General features: G+C 36.7%; 1 pseudogene; it reads right to left on the bottom strand.

Annotated features, from left to right (window-relative positions):
- Positions 1–3,693: 3,693 nt before the first annotated feature.
- On the bottom strand, positions 3,694–14,392 carry LOC128664641 (TOX high mobility group box family member 2-like; annotated as a pseudogene).
- Between the last annotated feature and the right edge of the window lie 4,752 nt (positions 14,393–19,144).

Raw genomic sequence — 19,144 nt, 5'->3', positions numbered from 1 at the left:
ATTTAATATAGTTTAATGTAATTTTAGTATAATAGGGTAGATTAATTATTAGTTTAATATAGTTTAATTTAAATCTAAAGGTAAGTTTAAATTTATTATAAGATAGGGATGAGTTAATATTTAATGTAAAGTTAGCAGGTTGTTAGGTTTAGGGGTTAATAGGTTAATTTAGTTTATGGCGATGTGGGGGGCTGGCGGTTTAGGGGTTAATAGGTTTAGTAAGTGCTAGTGATATGGGAGGCCAGGGGTTTAGGGGTTAATACCTTTAGTTAGTTATATATATATTTGGCTGCCTGTAACATACACAAATCAATGACTTCACATTCCTTTACTGCAAATATAACACACATAGAAATATTTTTACACCCCAAGGATTACAGTAAAAACTACAGAACAGAGATTGTACTGAACAACCTGCTGAAACACTGGAGTGTACTGCTGGAAACTGGTCATCTGGCAAGACTAAGGGCTGATGATCTAAAGGTCTCTAGGCTGGCGAGATTATTTAAGAATGCTCGCCAGTACTTCTATTTCCTTGGTGGAATGGTCTAAAGCCCCTTTTTACCATGAAAACAGGGTGTCTCGCTAAGGGGCATACACTGCATCATCTTCCTATGGGAAGGAGATGCATACATTACCAAAGTGCACAATGAAAACCGTAATTTTAAAAATCAACAAATAATTAAAACAAATACACAAAAATACACAGGAATTTTTTTATTTTTTCCTTATCAGATCAGAGGATGCAAAACTTAAAGTCAACTTGTGCGAAGCTTCTGTCTTCTCCTAACCCTATGGTAGATCTCTGTATGGAAGTGCTAGGACTGATGATTGCGACATTAAATGCCAATCCTGTTGCTCGGTTTCACATGAGACCTCTTCAACTTTGCATGTTGGGTCAATGCTGGTGCAAGTATTGCAATCAACTGTCCCAAATAATTTTATTGGATCCTATAACAAGGTGATCTCTTTCATGGTTGATCAATCATCAGTATATATCTTTGGGAGCTTCCTTTCTATGTCCATTCTGGACAATAAACACGACAGACACAATGTCCTAAGTTGGGGCACAGCATGGGGGTCCTGAGGTGTGCAGGGAATTTGGTCTCCTCAGGAGGCGAGGTTACCAATAAATGTGTTGGAACTCTGGTATATTAATAACATCAAAGGACTGCAAATAATAACCCACTTTTCACAGGTACAATAAATGTACATTTTCTATTAATGTTTATATTGGAAAATACAATGAATACTAGAGAGTTGAAAATATTTGTATAAATATCTGTTGCAAAATCCATAGAACATCAGATTTTCAGATCAGTCATGGCTGATAAGCAGACATAGGTGTCTTAAAGGAATGCACATTACTTCATTGGCAATTCTAGGGTGGCAGATTTCTCTGATCCCTTATTCATTATTGTAGCATGTCTATGCCTCAAATTGGCCAGTTGTCTTAAATGAGCATGAATGCCAAAATGGAACCCAAAATTTAGCACAATTTACAAGGTTTTGCAAATCAGGAGTAGTTCTGGAATACACCTTTTAACGAGCCTGGCAGAATCCATGGCCATAGTCTTCTTTGCATTGGCCAATTAGGGACAAATAAAATGATACAAACTTCCCAAAATGTTTCCACTAAGGGATGAGGCGCCTTCTTTTGATTTTTATTGTTACAGATAAAAATGAGCTTGTGTTCTGATCTAACCAATCACTGTTTGGAATATTGTAGGTTCAGTTAAATGTCACCATTCTTAAAAAGGACACTCTTGGTATAGAATAACATAACGGCCAAGTCTAAAAATGCTTCAGATAAATACATATCTTGTTTTCTGTAATAGTTTATTAGTGGCCAAACTCCCCCACCATATGCCTCATTTAGAGGAGCCAATCCGGGCTTGAGTCTGCAGCTGACAAGGCTAGTCCTGCTCATAATGTTAGTATAGAGTAGACATGTGCATTTGGATCCTTTGTTAGGATCCGAATGTGGAAGTAATCAGGCTCTCGTGGCATTCATCTCTTTTTGGAGCCGAGATGTATTCTTGTAAAAGTTCCAGAAACTAAGATCTGGATTTGCACACATATTAGTATTTTGAACTGTCACAAGAATAAATCCTGCTCTGAAAGAGTCGAAAGCCACGAGCGTCTTCCTTCTTCCCTGTCTAATATAGAGTGCATTGTCCTGCAGTACTTATCTTTTAAAGCCAATAAGGTTTCTGACAAGTCTGCAGGGTGCTTTTTAAGTTCTAAGAATTTGGAAACGAATTAAATGGCGTTGATTGCCGAGAAACGCATTGCTGTTTTTTAACTCAATATTTTTTTTAATATACCACTGTATTGGCCCTTACTTGGCTTTTACTAATATAACATTTTGAGGGCTCCAGTATCTCTGCATTCACAGCCTGCTCCCCCTCTGTGCCGGTGTACTAACTATTGCCAGATTACATGGAACAGTTACGTCATGTGACCGGCAGCCTTGAGAAGGATTACAAAGCCTATATGTCCTATATGGTAGCAAGAGCTGGGACCGTCTTCGCCTCATCTGTCATGAACGGAGTCAGCCAAGCGGCTCACAAGTCTAATATAGTAACAAGATAGTAGGTAAAGTAGTACTAATGGTAAGTACCTATAGGTGCCAAATATTTTTGTAATCAACAAGCACCTGTTAGGGGGGCAATATAGCACTAAGGAGACTCATAGATAAATGAGTTACAAAGTCTGTAACAAAAAAGAGTGCTTTACCCCTGCAATTATTTAGGAAAAATCCTCACTGAATAATACAGGAACAATTTTTATTTTTCAGAAGTTTTTATTAAAAAGAAAATTCAAATAAGCAATTGTGAAACCAAATGAATATTCTGACAACAAAGGCATAAACAGCCCAGCCCTAAACATAAAAAATTCATATTATTATTATTATTATTATTATTAATAAATCAGAAATCAGTTTTGTCCATTTTTTTTCTTCTCATAAAGAAACTCGTTATCAACAATTAAGATTAAGGTGAAGTTATGGCGGAAAAAATAAAATAATTCAACTGATCTTGGAGAGAATATATCTTCTCACTTTAAAAATAAAATGGAAAAAAACACAAAAAAATTTGGCAGTATTTTTTTACACAACCTATGTATAACTAAAAAATGTGCTACAATTAATATAAAAAGTTTTACTATAAAGTAAACTACTTGTTTTATTTCTATACACAAAAGAAAAATTCTTAAGGATGTCTTAGCACAATCCTAAAACCACATTTAAAACTACTTACAACTATTCAACAAATTATATTTTATCTTTTTTTTTTTCTTAATCATATTTTTTCACATTGTATTTTTCTTGTTTATAGTTGCACAGTTTATTATTTAGGTATTTCCCACATTAGAATTGTTTTTTTGTTTTTTTTTGGTGGGGGTATTTCAAATATACAATATTAACAAACCACTTTGCGATGTATATGCAAGGATGAGCTCTACTAACAGAGTAGCCCCTTGCCCTTGTACACTATTCATTCTCATATGTCCGTGGCCTGTATAGTGCCAGAAGATGGGTTTTTTTTATTTTAGTTTTTGTTCTTTAGAAGTTATAGGAGAATTGGCTCTTAATATGGCCAAGTACGCTGTCCCAAACTAAACCAGTTCTCAGAGACTTGAGGAGAACCAAGCATATTAGTCTGCATATCTTGGTGACTGTGGCTGGCTTGGGTTTTTCGATAGATGTCCAGTGCTGTAGACTTTCTAATATGTCCATTCCTTCAACCTTCAATTGCAAACAAACTTGTGGTTTAAGTGAGGTAGAGAGACTTGTCCCCTTGCAGAGAGCCGCAGTGGTTAATTTCCCACTCTCTGTTTGGATATTCATTGTCCCACTCCGTGTTTCCAGAAGGATTGGAGGAGGTGGGTGATCGAGGGCCGACACTGCTTGAGTATTCATTTTGGAGATGAGAGAATTCCTGTTGACCTGTGGGAGATGTGTTTATGGGAGACTGCATTGTCATGATGGGGGACTGTTGCTGCATGTTGAGAGATTGGTTGAGGAGAGAACTTTGAGGGTGACGTAAGTGCTGATGGAGAGGAGGACTGATTTGGAAAGGAGGTGGTGGAGAGGCACTGATGCTGGGCAACATGGATTTGGTGTTGAGACTTCGGGACAGACTAGGATGAGGGTGACCACGATAGCTCTGCAGATCAGCTGGTGACAAGAAGAAGGCCAGGCCTGGGTACAGAGAAGAGGGTTGGGGAGGCAGGTTCTACATGGACTGCTTTGGGAGAATCATTTTGGAGGGTTGGCTGGGCTAGGGGTTCTTTGCTTCTCCTTGGTCACTGTAGCTCTTGGAAACCAAGCTTGCTCTGTAGACTGCAAGGGACTTCAGATATTCCTTCTTAGCTGCTTCAGTCTTCCTCTTATAAGCCTGTTTTTGCTCTTCACCCAGACTGTCCCACATGGATGCTACAATTTTGGACACATCTCCAAATGTGGCATTAGGATTCTGTCCTTTGATAGCAGCTTGCGTGTCATGAAAAAACAGGACATATGCAGAAACTGGTTTCTGTGGCTCATTTGGATCTTTTCTTCTTCTTTTTCAGCCAATAGGATTGAAGTTCAATCCTATTGGCTGATCCAATAAGCCAATAGGATTGAGCTCGCATTCTATTGGCTGATCCAATCAGCCAATAGGATTTTTCCTACCTTAATTCCGATTGGCTGAAAGAATCCTATCAGCCAATCGGAATTCAAGGGACGCCATCTTGGATGACGTCATTTAAAGGAGCCGTCATTCGTCGTGTAGTCGTCGTTCTGGATGGATGCTCCGCGTCGGATGGATGCTCCGCGTCGGCTGGCTTCAAGATGGACCCGCTCCGGATTGATGAAGATAGAATATGCCGCCTGGATGAAGACTTCTGCCCTCTGGAGGACCTCATCTGCCCGGATCGGATGAAGACTTCTGCCCCTCTGGAGTACCACTTGTGCCCGGCTGGGTGAAGACGTCTCACGGTAGGGTGATCTTCAAGGGGGTAGTGTTAGGTTTTATTAAGGGGGGATTGGGTTGGTTTTTAGAGTAGGGTTGGGTGTATGGATGGTGAGTTTTAATGTTGGGGGGGTATTGTATTTTTTTTTACAGGTAAAAGAGCTGATTACTTTGGGGCAATGCCCCGCAAAAAGCCCTTTTAAGGGCTATTTGTAATTTAGTATAGGGTAGGGATTTTTATTATTTTGGGGGGCTTTTTTATTTTATTAGGGGGATTAGATTAGGTGTAATTAGTTTAAAATTCTTGTAATTATTTTTTTTTCTTTCTGTAATTTAGTGTTTTTTTTTTCGTATTTTAATTTATTTTATTTAATTGTAGTTAATTGTAGGTAATTTAGTAAATTCATTTAATTATAGTGTAGTGTTAGGTGTGGTAAGTATTTAGTTTTAAATAGGAATAATTTATTTAATTGTAGTAATTTTATTTTGTTTTATTTAAATTATATTTAAGTTAGGGGGGTTAGACTTAGGTTTAGGGGTTGATAAATTTAATATAGTAGCGGCGACGTTGGGGTCGGCAGATTAGGGGTTAATAAATGTAGGTAGGTGTCGGCGATGTTAGGGACGGCAGATTAGGGGTTAATAAAACTTACCTAGTGTTTGCGAGGCGGGAGTGCGGCGGTTTAGGAGTTAATATATTTATTAAAGTGGCGGCGATGTCCGGTCAGCAGATTAGGGGTTAAAAACTTTATTTAAGTGTTTGCGATGTGGGGGGGGGGGCTCGGTTTAGGGGTTAACAGGTAGTTTATGGGTGTTAGTGTACTTTTTAGCACTTTAGTTAAGAGTTTTATGTTACGGCGTTAGCCCATAAAACTCTTAACTACTGACTTTTAAATGCGGTAGGATCCTGTCTTGACAGGAGAGGGTCTACCGCTCACTTCTTCCGAAACTCGTAATACAGGCGTTAGGCAAATACCATTAAAAAGATAGGATATGCAATTGACCTAAGGGGATTTGCGGTAAGCTCGAGTCGCGGAATAAAAGTGAGCGGTACACCTGTACCTGTCAGACTCGTAATACCAGCAGGCGTTAAAAAGCAGCGTTGGGACCTCTCAGCGCTGCTTTTTAAGGCTAACGCAAGACTTGTAATCTAGGCGATTATCTTTTGTAGCCGGCTATTAATAAATTCAGAAATAATGCTGTAACAAGAGGACCTGTTAATATGTGGGATGTCAGATTATGAGATTAAAGCTATCTCGCTAATACTCTATCTGTAATTATAAAGTCCTTGCTTGCACAGTCAACTTTAGCCCAGCTGTTCAGTGTAATAGATTATGACTGCTTAAAATCTCTAGATATTAATATTTAGTATAGGTGTGTGAATAACACCTCTGAGAATCATGTATCTAGATGTGAAACATTATACTTGGTTTGTATCATATCAAGCAGTTAGATACAAACAATATTTTTTGCAGCCGGCTATTAATAAATTCAGAAATAATGCTGTAACAAGAGGACCTGTTAATATTTTGGATGTCAGATTGCGAGATTAAAGCTAATAAGCTAATACTCTATCTGTAATTATAAAGTCCTTGCTTGCACAGTTAACTTTAGCACTGCTATTCAGTGTGATAGATTCTGTCTGCTTAAAGTAAAAGTTAAAAGTCAGAGCTTTTGCTATTCATATTCCGAAATTGCATTAAAATTGAACGCTAGTTTCATTCATGTTTTTTTTAATTAGATTTGCCTAAATACCTTTTATTACTTGCCGAGTTTGTTCAATCAACTATACGTTCCTCCACCCTCGATTATTATTATTTTTTTTGGCTGTGACGAAACCATCGGTATCTAACCGATTGGTTCCCCATTGGCGTCTCCAGCATCTAGAATAACGCCCACGGCTTCTAATTCGCATGCGGCTAACACTGAATTCCTTCTGTCTCAGAGAAGCACGTTCACGGTAGCCGCACGCTGGTATTACAGGTTTTCCTAAACCCGGCGTTATTAGGCAAGAAGTGAGCGTAGAGCAAAATTGTGCTCCATACAGCGCTGCTTAAGTCAGCGGTGAGCTGGTTGTACGTGCTCGTGCACGATTTCCCCATAGACATCAATGGGGAGAGCCGGCTGAAAAAAAGTCTAACACCTGCAATAAAGGAGCGTAAATCTCCGTAACGCAGCCCCATTGATTCCTATGGGGAAACTAAATTTATGTTTACACCTAACACCCTAACATGAACCCAGAGTCTAAACACCCCTAATCTTACACTTATTAACCCCTAATCTGCCGCCCCTAACATCACGACACCTACATTATACTTATTAACACCTAATCTGCCGCTCCGGACATCGCCGCAACCTACATTATACTTATTAACCCTTAATCTGCTGCCCCAACATCGCCGCCACCTACATTATATTTATTAACCCCTAATCTCCCTCCCCCTACAAGTATTAACCCCTAATCTGCCGCCCTTAACGTTGCTGCCACTATATTATATTTATTAACCCCTAAACCTAAGTCTAACCCTAACCCTAACACCCCCTAACTTAAATATAATTAAAATAAATCTAATTAAAACCTACAATTAATAACTAAATAATTCCTATTCGAAACTAAATTACTTACCTGTAAAATAAACCCTAAACTAGCTACAATATAACTAATAGATACATTGTAGCTAGTTTAGGGTTTATTTTTATTTTACAGGCAAGTTTGTATTTATTTTAACTAGGTAGAATAGTTAGTAAATGGTTGTTAACGATTTACTAACTACCTAGCTAAAATAAATACAAATTTACCTGTAAAATAAAACCTGACCTAAGTTACACTAACACCTAACACTACACTACAATTAAATAAATTACATAAATTAAATACAATTAAATAAATTAAATACAATTAAATAAATTAAATACAATTACCTAAATTACAAAAAAACATTAAATTACACAAAATAAAAAACAAATTACAAGATATTTAAACTAATTACACCTAATCTAATAGCCGTATCAAAATAGAAAAAGCCCCCCCCAAAAATAAAAAAACCTAGCCTAAACTAAACTACCAATAGCCCTTAAAAGGGCCTTTTGCGGGGCATTACCCAAAGAAATCAGCTCTTTTTCCTGAAAAAAATACAAACAAACCTCCCAACAGTAAAACCCACCACCCACACAACCAACGCCCCAAATAAAACCCTAACTAAAAAAAACTAAGCTCACCATTGCCTTGAAAAGGGCATTTGAATGGGCATTGCCCTTAAAAGGGTATTTAGCTCTATTGCAGCCCAAAGCCCTAACCTAAAATAAAACCCACCCAATAAACCCTTAAAAAACCTAACACTAAACCCCTGAAGATCCACTTACAGTTTTGAAGATCCGACATCCATCCTCAACGAAGCCGGGAGAAGTCCTCATCGAAGCAGCAAGAAGTCTTCAACGAAGCCGGGAGAAGTCTTCATCCAAGCCGGGAGAAGTGGTCCTCCAGACGGGCAAAAGTCTTCATCCAGACGGCATCTTCTATCTTCATCCATCTGGCGTGGAGTGGGTCCTTCTTCAAGACATCCGGCGCGGAGCATCCTCTTCGAACGAAGTCTTCTTCCCGAATGAAGGTTCCTTTAAATGACGTCATTCAAGATGGCAACCCTTAGATTCCGATTGGCTGATAGAATTCTATCAGCCAATCGGAATTAAGGCTGAAAAAAATCTATTGGCTGATGAAATCAGCCAATAGGATTGAACTTCAATTCTATTGGCTGATCCAATCAGCCAATAGGATTGAGCTCGCATTCTATTGGCTGATTAGAACATCTTGGATGACGTCATTCAAAGGAACCTTCATTCGGGAAGAAGACTTAGTTCGAAGAGGATGCTTCTCGCCGGATGTCTTGAAGATGGACCCGCTCTGTGCCGGATGGCTGAAGATAGAAGATGCCGTCTGGATGAAAACTTCTGCCCGTCTGGAGGACCACTTCTCCCGGCTTGGATGAAGACTTCTCCCGGGTTCGTTGAGGACTTCTTGCTGCTTCGATGAGGACTTCTCCCGGCTTCGTTGAGGATGGATGTCGGATCTTCAAAACTGTAAGTGGATCTTCAGGGGGTTAGTGTTAGGTGTTTTTAAGGGTTTATCGGGTGGGTTTTATTTTTAGGTTAGGGCTTTGGGCTGCAATAGTGCTAAATGCCCTTTTAAGGGTGATGCCCATCCAAATGCCCTTTTCAGGGCAATGGGGACCTTAGTTTTTTTTAGTTAGGGTTTTATTTGGGGGTTGGTTGTGTGGGTGGTGGGTTTTACTGTTGGGGGGTTGTTTGTATATTTTTTTCAGGTAAAAGAGCTGATTTCTTTGGGGCAATGCCCCGCAAAAGGCCCTTTTTAAGGGCTATTGGTAGTTTAGTTTAGGCTAGGGTTTTTTATTTTGGGGGAGCTTTTTTTATTTTGATAGGGCTATTAAATTGGGTGTAATTAGTTTAAATATCTTGTAATTTGTTTTTTATTTTGTGTAATTTAGTGGGTTTTTTTGTAATGTAGGTAATTGTATTTAATTTATTTAATTGTATTTGATTTAGATAATTTATTTAATTGTAGTGTAGTGTTAGGTGTTAGTGTAACTTAGGTTAGGTTTTATTTTACAGTTAAATTTTTATTTATTTTAGCTAGGTAGTTATTAAATAGTTAATAACTATTTAGTAACTATTATACCTAGTTAAAATAAATACAAACTTGCCTGTAAAATAAAAATAAACACTAAGCTAGATACAATGTAACTATTAGTTATATTGTAGCTATCTTAGGGTTTATTTTACAGGTAAGTATTTAGTTTTTAATAGGAATTATTTAGTTATTAATTGTAGGTTTTAATTAGATTTATTTTTACTATATTTAAGTTAGGGGGTGTTAAGGTTAGGGTTAGACTTAGGTTTAGGGGTTAATAAATATAATATAGTGGCAGAGATGTTGGGGGCGGCAGATTAGGAGTTAATAAATGTAGGTAGGTGGTGGCGATGTTAGGGACATCAGATTAGTGGTTAATAATATTTAACTAGTGTTTGCGAGGCGGGAGTGCGGCGGTTTAGGGGTTATAATGTTTATTCTAGTGCCGGCAATGTCCGGAGCGGCAGCTTAGGGGTTAATAATTTTATTTTAGTGTTTGCAATGCGGGAGGGCCTCGGTTTAGGGGTTAATAGGCCGTTTATGGGTGTTAGTGTACTTTTTAGCACTTTATGAGTTTTATGCTATGGCTTTGTAGTGTAAAACTCATAACTACTGACTTTAGATTGCATTACGAATCTTTGGCGGGATAGGCTGTACCGCTCACTTTTTGGCCTAAAAAAAAAAAGCTTGTAATACTGGAGCAATGGAAGTCCCATTGAAAAAAGACTATACGCAAATTGCGTAAGTTGATTTGCGGTAAGGCAAAAAAAGGGTGCGGGACAGCTGTACCTACAAGACTCGTAATAGCAGCGGTAGTAAAAAAGCAGCATTATGAACCTTTTTTACTCATAACGCAAGACTCGTAATCTAGCCGAAAGTATGAATGGTTAAAAATCGTTCCTGTATTATTCAGTGAGATTTTTCCTAAATAATTGCAGGGGTAAAGCACTCTTTTTTGTTACAGACTTTGTAACTCATTTATCTATGGCTCACAAGTCTAAGCCTGCTAGTTTAGCACGATCGCATGCTTACATAAAAGTGAGTGGTCCTTTTCCTTTTACTAATAAAAGGAGCGTCTGTTTGTTTCCTTTTTTTTAGGATTTTTTTCATCTTTACATTGAGAAGTCTGCAGGATGCTTTTCAGTTCTGAGAATTAGAAAATCCTCAATTTTCAAAGCTAATGTACATAAAAAGGGGACAATATAAACAATAAGGGCCAGATTATGACTGGAGCGCTAACAGTTACGTGCAAGCGAAAAGGAGTTTATTGCGGTTGCTTGCAAGCAAAAAAATAGGAAAAGGAAATGGGAGAGTATAGAAGGGATATTAAGCACTCTTACACCTATCGCTTGTAATAAGCTGTAAAATTACAGCATGAAATATCTGCTAGCGAATAATAAATGTATATACTGGTATTAAAACCTATAATCTTTATTAAGGAATTTATTTAAAAATTAATGACTAAGGTGATAAACATCACCTATCATTACCCACATAGATATATTACCTAAAGGTACACCACAATTACTGCACTGCTGCTATCATGTCACCTCCCTGTATTCCTGGCCGATATCAGGAACCGTCGGCTTCAGGTGTCAGGGGTAGCATGAGGCAACAGTTAATGCAGCAAAATTAATTATAAGTGGTATAAGTTGAGTAATAAAAGTAGTTTAAAAACAAGTTGAACTACACAAACATGTTTCAGCTGTTGCACAGCCTTTCTCAATGTGATTCAGCAAGTGAACTGATATCTGTGTACTGTATATATATATGTCTATATATGTGTACATATGAATTTATATGTGTATATATGTATTTACAGATATATATATATATATATATATATATATATACATACTGTATATACACATATAAATACATATGTATACATATATAAAAGTGCATTGCAGCCCTTTGCAGTTTAATACAGGTGGCCCTCGTTTTACAACGGTTCAATTTACACCGTTTCAGAATAACAACCTTTTTTTCCAGTCATGTGACTGCTATTGAAGAGCATTGAGAAGCAGTGCATTTATTAAAATAGCCAGTAGGTGGAGCTGTCCGCTTGTGTTGCAGCAAAGCCAAGCAAGCTGAAATTAATCAGTTTAACCAGACCTGAGCTATCGAGCAGATTTCAAAGGAACAATATCTTCCTGTCTATAAATCAGTCCAGATTGGAATGCATAGAAAGACAGTTTGCTGAAAAATGCAAGTAAAGTCTGTGTTGTGTGGTTATTTTATTATGTTTATAATGCTGTTTAGCAAATGTTTTTGTTCATTTAACTTAGTTTAATTATATATTCTGCGTTGTATGATTATTTTATTAGGTTTATAATGCTGTTTAGCATTTAAAGTCTTCATTTCAAAGCTTTAAAAATAATGTATTAGGTGTTACTTATGACAATTTTGAGAGGGGTCTGGAACCTATCTCCCTCACTTCCCATTGACTTACATTATAAACTGGGTTTCAATTTACAACTGTTTCGATTTACAACCATTCCTTCTGGAACCTAACCCCGGCGTAAACTGAGGGCTACCTGTAGATGAAAACATGTAAAGCATATTTATGTTATATTCATATTTAATGAAGTGTTAAACTTTGTATTTATTGTAAATATTTCACATTCCAATGTTCTGCACATAGCAGAATATGTTCTAAGTATTTCTAAATAGATATTCCTATATATATCTGTTTATACCTATATATAATCATCCACTGTGTGTGTATATATATATATATATATATATATATATATATATATATATATATATATATAATGTATATGTATATGTAAAGAATATATATATTGTACCAAAATAACATCAGATATATGTAGAAATAAGTATTTATTAATAAATAGAACATATTCTGCTATTTGAAGGACATTGGAATGTGAAATATTCATATTTACATTTTGGATTAGTGCTCCTGAGAATATGCTACCGTGTTTGCGCGTTTTGCTCCATTGACTTCTATGGGGGATCATGCGTACAATATTGTAAGTTTGACCACGCCGTTTCCTCAGGCTGAGGAAATGGTGTGGTTAACGCCGAGAAACGCGTAGCAAGTAATACTGGATTGTTTTTACACATTTTTAATGATTCATTGTCATATTATTTGTACCATATAAAGTTTTTATATACATAACATTATCTTGAGTCTCCTGTATTCATACGGCTATCCAAGCCCTGCAACGAAGGATACATTGGGATCTCTTGGATTTACCGCTGTGCACTGGGTCACTGTAATATACCCAGTAGGTGATACTTGCACTATCGTGTGCGCATCAAAGTGTGAGTACCTGTACATCTGGGATTCAGATAAGGGTGATATCTAACTTACTGCTCTGCACTAGGAGTCGCCCTTCTTATTTCCACTTTTCTAGATCGTTGAATCTTCTATTGATTCCAGAAGGAGCTGCCCAATTCTGTGCACAGTTTTCTAGGACACTGATAAGATCCTAGGTCGTCTCCCTCGGCATTATCTCTGCCTTCATATTATGTGATTATATTACCAATATTTGTACTCCCTTAACGTTACCCATTGGCTACACTAGGAGGCGCCCTTTTTCTCCTTTCTATTTTTATAGGTTAGCAGGTGAGCCATAACGTTTTACTTTCAACTTAATACGAACACAACCGAGGCATGCAAAAGCTTACTTCTAGCAGAGTTAACACTTGAGCTAAACCCTTTTATATTAAAATCTCACAGTATTTACCGTCCCTTTAAGTATAGTGGAGGCGCTCTAGCTTCTCTGCAGGAAGTGGAACAAGCACACTGTTTAGATGCGTTAATACAGCAAAAGCAATCAAATAAATATTGAATGTATATTGCAATATTGTTTTATTTTCCTCAATGAAGCATTTTAAAGTGAGATCAGATTAAATGTATCATTTAATATCCATTTAAAAACAAATATCTTGCTTTTATGGATATGAAATGGTATAACTGCAATAAAATATTTAGTTTATTTAAAAAACATTAAAGGGACAGTCAACACCATAATTTTTGTTGTTTTAAAAAAAAAATCCCTTTATTACCCATTCCCCAGTTTTGCATAACCAACACAGCTATAATCAAAAATACAGATATATGAAGGGCGCTTGGAAGCTGAGGGGTATGGTTTATTATGTCTATGACTTGTTAAAAATATTAAAGATGAATTATTGTGCTACCAAGTATCGATATATAGGTGTATATAAACCCATATATAGAACGAAAACAATTTGTATAATAAATCCAACAACTACGCATAAATAATAGATAGAATTTAATCAATATAAAAATACATATAAATCTTGAGTTCAATTAAAATTTTGTTGGGGCCACAACTACTAAAAAATGAGCTAATAGGGGGGCGGAGCCTATAGCTGTTGCGGTAGGACGTTTTTTTGTGGAGCTCCTGATCTTACAAGACTATTTTGGAGTTATTTTTCAACTATACTTCAATTTTCTTTTTTGGAAATATAGCCATAATCTCTTGTACTATCCTAGAAGAGTCTGGAGACACATTACACAAAACGGACTACCTATGTTCCTCAGCTGACTACACTGCAGCTATCCGTGAGACTGAGAGGCCTCTATAGACTGACAGTGTTGTCAAAGCTGCCGCTAATATACCCCCCCAGGTCCCTGGGTTATAAAACCAGTTCCATAGTAACTGGACAGCTCTTAAATCATTGCATTTGGAAGGAGGAGGAAAAACCCTAACCATCCTTTATTTCAACGGGTATTTTACTGTTTGGAGTGGTGAGAGGCCTAATACGTCTGCTGGAAAACCTGCATTTCGTTTCTCCAATATGGCGCTAGCTACTAAGCTAATCCTGAGGGAAGTGAAAGCCATGCTTGAAACACACTTCCTCAGGCTTCATGAAGTTCTGCAAGAAGAATTCACCTCCCTAAAGGGTGTTTGCGTTAACATGAAGAGAGAAGTACAGCCCTTACCAGAACCACGCAAGTACCTGACTCAGGCATCTAAAATTTACACGGCTGATATACCTTTTTTAGCCCAGTCGGATGTTAATGCCGGCCCACACACAGTTGCGACAGTGGAGCAGGGAGCCGCAACACAAATTGGCGCTGAACGAGCTGAAGTGAACACTTCGGGAGGAGCAGCACACCAAATATCTCAGCAGCGCAATGTAGTTAGTCCAGACCTGCAGGGATCTGTGTTGCCTGACGCCTCTAAGGATTCTAAACCGCGGCCTCTATCTGCACACCTCCCGACCCTCCCTGCCCTTACTGGGGAAACACTTGGGTACCGTCTGCCTGATCTGGGAGATTCGGGGCCACTCAAGGAGAAATTACATGCAAGAGAGAGGCTCAGCAGCGCGAGCACATACTTTAGAGTCCTACATGCAGCTATGTCATCTGCCTGCCGTGGAATAAGTTACCCGCACCTCCCGGGGTATGGCAGCCATGATACTCGAAGGGGAAAAGGCTCTCTACATGCTCTCTGTATCACACAAGCAAATGCTGCTTCAGAGGGGAGCAGGACCGGGATAGGTTGAAAATTCATGGTACAGATGAGCACGGGATCCGAGGTGTGTGAGACAGTGCTCCTTAAGCTGGATCCCCAGAAACAGATATTTTAGGGTAATCGCTCATATTCTCATCAAACCCTATACATGCTACTTTCCAGCAGAACTGTCGGTGTGTAGCTTTGAGTAATAACTGTAATATTAGTATTGTGCTATATTTGAGTGCTTTATATAGATAGCCTTAATGTGTATTAAATAAATGCTATAGCCTAATACTGCCCCAGTAACTGACCCCACTCATCAAGAAGGACATTTCACTGGAATATAGAGTGGACATTGGGCATTAGCTCTAGAAGACTTTTAAGATACTATCTAAGCTATAACTAAGGGCTCCAGTTGTGATCACTTGTAACAATAACCTTAGTGTTGAAATCAAGTCTTTAAAAGTATTCATATCTATGTGAACGGCTTAATATGCTGAGAATGCTAGCTTAATGTACTGCTGCTATAACTTCTTCTTGATATATGATGTCTAATTTCTAGTGTTATAATGTGCAGGAAAGCGTTGGCACATAATATTACATAAGGAGCCTAAAACCAGGCTCCCTTTGAGATTGCATTAATATTATTGAACTAGCACATATCCCCAGGCATGAAGTGATAAAATGTGTAATTCAAAAGGTATAACCCTTTATCCTTGGTTAATTGTGACTTAGCTGGATATCCTATTAGTTATTCTCAATATCAAATAGTATTATAATAGGGGTTTTACGTGTCTTTAGGTCTGGCTGATGCATCCTACTATGCAAATGATAATACTACTTAAGCTCCAATGTACTTTGTGATGCATTTGCTTATCTATGTGCCTCTATATAATGTTAACGTATGAGTGTAGTAAGCTTGAAATAATAAGGGCCAAGAGTGACCTATATAACAGAGGGGAGAAGAAGGTAATGAGGGAAGAAACCTCTCAGGTACACTTTTAGTTTTGTCAAATATGATGTTAATATCTGTATCTCTTATTTTTGCAAATGTTATGTATGTTTAATGCCTTATTGCCCATATTTATAAGCGATTATGGCTTGTCCAATGCAGTATCCTACATACTCATATAGGAACTAATACTCTCATTGAATAGTAAATATATGGAGCAGCTCTAAATATTATGATTACCACCATATTACCCCTTATCCTTCCTCTTTCATTGAAGAGCTAGCTAGATTCAGATCCGCTACCAATGTGTTATATATGTTATATATTTTTTTTTCTTTGATTTCTCAGTTGTAGAGTAACTTCTCTAAAATAGAACTTGAGGTTCGACATAGGAGATCCAAAAGAGGTCTCATTTATTCAAGATATCCCCCTATAAGTTTGCTTTATGGTGGTGAGGATCAAAAGTGTCCTCATGTGTCATTTAGGGGGGTGGTTTATTATTTGGTCTAACTGGTTGCACAATATTTCCTTTGCATTTGACTCGGTATTATGTGTTGCATGTTTTGTGCCTTTTTTGTACTTTATTGTTCTCCGATTTTTGTATGCCTTGATTGAAACTTCAATAAAAATTATAAAAATAAAAAAAAATAAAAAAATAAAAACAAAATGAGCTAATAATAAAATGATATAGACACTTTTCCGTACTAATTCTCCTAATCCATAGACAGTATTAAATATTAAGCTCTAATCAGAATTTTCAATATGATCAAAACACATCCTGTGGAAATATAAATGACACTAATAGTGAAGATCTATTGATAGGGTGACACTTAATAGTGAAGAAAACACTTAATAGTGAAGAATTAAAAAGTCTCTTAAAACAAAACAGCCTTACCTGGCTGCGCTCCCTGGCCGGCGTAAGTCTGTCATAAAGCCACAACATCGCATTATACTTACAAGCTTACTAAAACTTGCAGAAGTTAACTGTTATTAAACACTGGACATACCCATTCGGAAGATAGCAACCACTGACTCTGAACACATTCACTGTTTCACGCAGCGTTAAGTTGCACAAATACCAAATATCTGATGTATTATATACGTAAGAACGGATAAAAATCCACATTAATCTTAGTATCACATAAATTTGGAACATGCTATAACATAGCGTTAAGCTGCAGTAACGACCAATTTTTTTCTCTCACAAGGAAAACGGATAAAAGATCAGTATTTATCTATATATTTCACACAGTTTTTTGAAATGTGTTACAACTGAATTTGGATACAAACTGCACTACAACACTTCAGTAACAGCATAACACTGGAGAACAGCCAGTTTTGCACATCATCTTAAATTTGTATCAGTGTTTATAAGAGACTTGTGATGTATTGATACAATCACCCAAATCATAAAGAAAAAATACACGGCTGTTTTGTTTTAAGAGACTTTTTAATTCTTCACTATTAAGTGTTTTCTTCACTATTAAGTGTCACCCTATCAATAGATCTTCACTATTAGTGTCATTTATATTTCCACAGGATGTGTTTTGATCATATTGAAAATTCTGATTAGAGCTTAATATTTAATACTGTCTATGGATTAGGAGAATTAGTACGGAAAAGTGTCTATATCGTTTTATTATTAGCTCATTTTTTAGTAGTTGTGGCCACAACAAAATTTTAATTGAACTCAAGATTTATATGTATTTTTATATTGATTAAATTCTATCTATTATTTATGCGTAGTTGTTGGATTTATTATACAAATTGTTTTCGTTCTATATATGGGTTTATATACACCTATATATCGATACTTGGTAGCACAATAATTCATCTTTAATATTTTTAACAAGTCATAGACATAATAAACCATACCCCTCAGCTTCCAAGCGCCCTTCATATATCTGTATTTTTGATTAACCATTTGACTAAGTAGAGAGATCTTAGTCCAATCTGAAAGGCTTAGAGGGTGAGACAGTGTCCAGACTACCTTGTGTAATTCATACAACACAGCTATAATAATACATGTTTTACCTCTGTCATTACCTTGTATCTAAGCTTCAACTGACTGCCCCCTTATTTCAGTTCTTTTCACAGACTTGCATTTTAGCCAATCAGAGCTTACTCCTACGAATTTAGCTTATGAACCTCCTAGGTTTAGCTTTTAACTAAGAATACCAAAAGAACAAAGCAAAATTGGTGATAAAAGTAAATTGGGAAGTTATTTGAATTTACATGCCCTATTTAAATCATGAAAGTTTTTTTTTGGACTTGACTGTCCCTTTAAATGAAAACAATTGCAACTGATATTTAAATCAGTAAAAAAAAAATAATCAGTGCATAACAGGAACAGATTGCTCGACGGGCTAATAAAAATAATTTTCACACACTATTGGTGAGCAGGGACACATCATCACGTGGATGAAAACAAAATACAGTTCTGTTTGACGAAAGAACAAAAATATAAAAAAATCTGAGAAAATAAAACAGAAAAATTCAAATTGATTTTAGAATACTATCTTTTAGATACAGCAATGAAAAAAATATATATATTTGAATGTCCCTTTAAAATGTGTGAGATAGTAATTGTTAGTTTAATAATGTTAGTAAATAGGGGTACAGAAAAATAAAATAAGGATTTTGTCCCCTTGTTTATAAGCACATTCATGGAATGAAAAACATATTATGTGACTAAGACCTTATTTGTAATGCCACAGGTCAATGAATGTAGCAGAATTAAGCAATGTAGAAAGTAACTGTTTAATAAATATGTATATAGACTAAAGCCCAAAGTCCCTTTTTTTGCTTGTAATTAATACACCTTTAAAGGGACATCAAAGTACAAAAAGAAAATGCTATGATGTGAGCATTATGTCACTATTGCTTGTATATATCCCTGAAGAGGGGTTAAAGGTATATGAAAGTCAAAATTTAAATTTTAAATTCACTTCTATTTTTAAATGTGCTTCGTTCTCTTGTTATCCCTTGTTGAAAAAGTATAAGCACATACCCTACACTAGTGGAAAGTAGCTGCTGATTGGTGCCTGCACACATTTCTTTCTTGTGATTGGCTAACTAGATGTGTTCAGCTAGCTGCCAGTATTGCAATGCTGTTCCTTCAGCA

The sequence above is a fragment of the Bombina bombina genome, chromosome 6 (genome assembly GCF_027579735.1).
Source record: "Bombina bombina isolate aBomBom1 chromosome 6, aBomBom1.pri, whole genome shotgun sequence".
In the NCBI taxonomy this organism is placed as follows: Eukaryota; Metazoa; Chordata; class Amphibia; order Anura; family Bombinatoridae; genus Bombina; species Bombina bombina.
The sequence above is the reverse complement of the archived record's forward strand: the minus strand, read 5'-3'. Positions and strand labels throughout refer to the sequence as shown.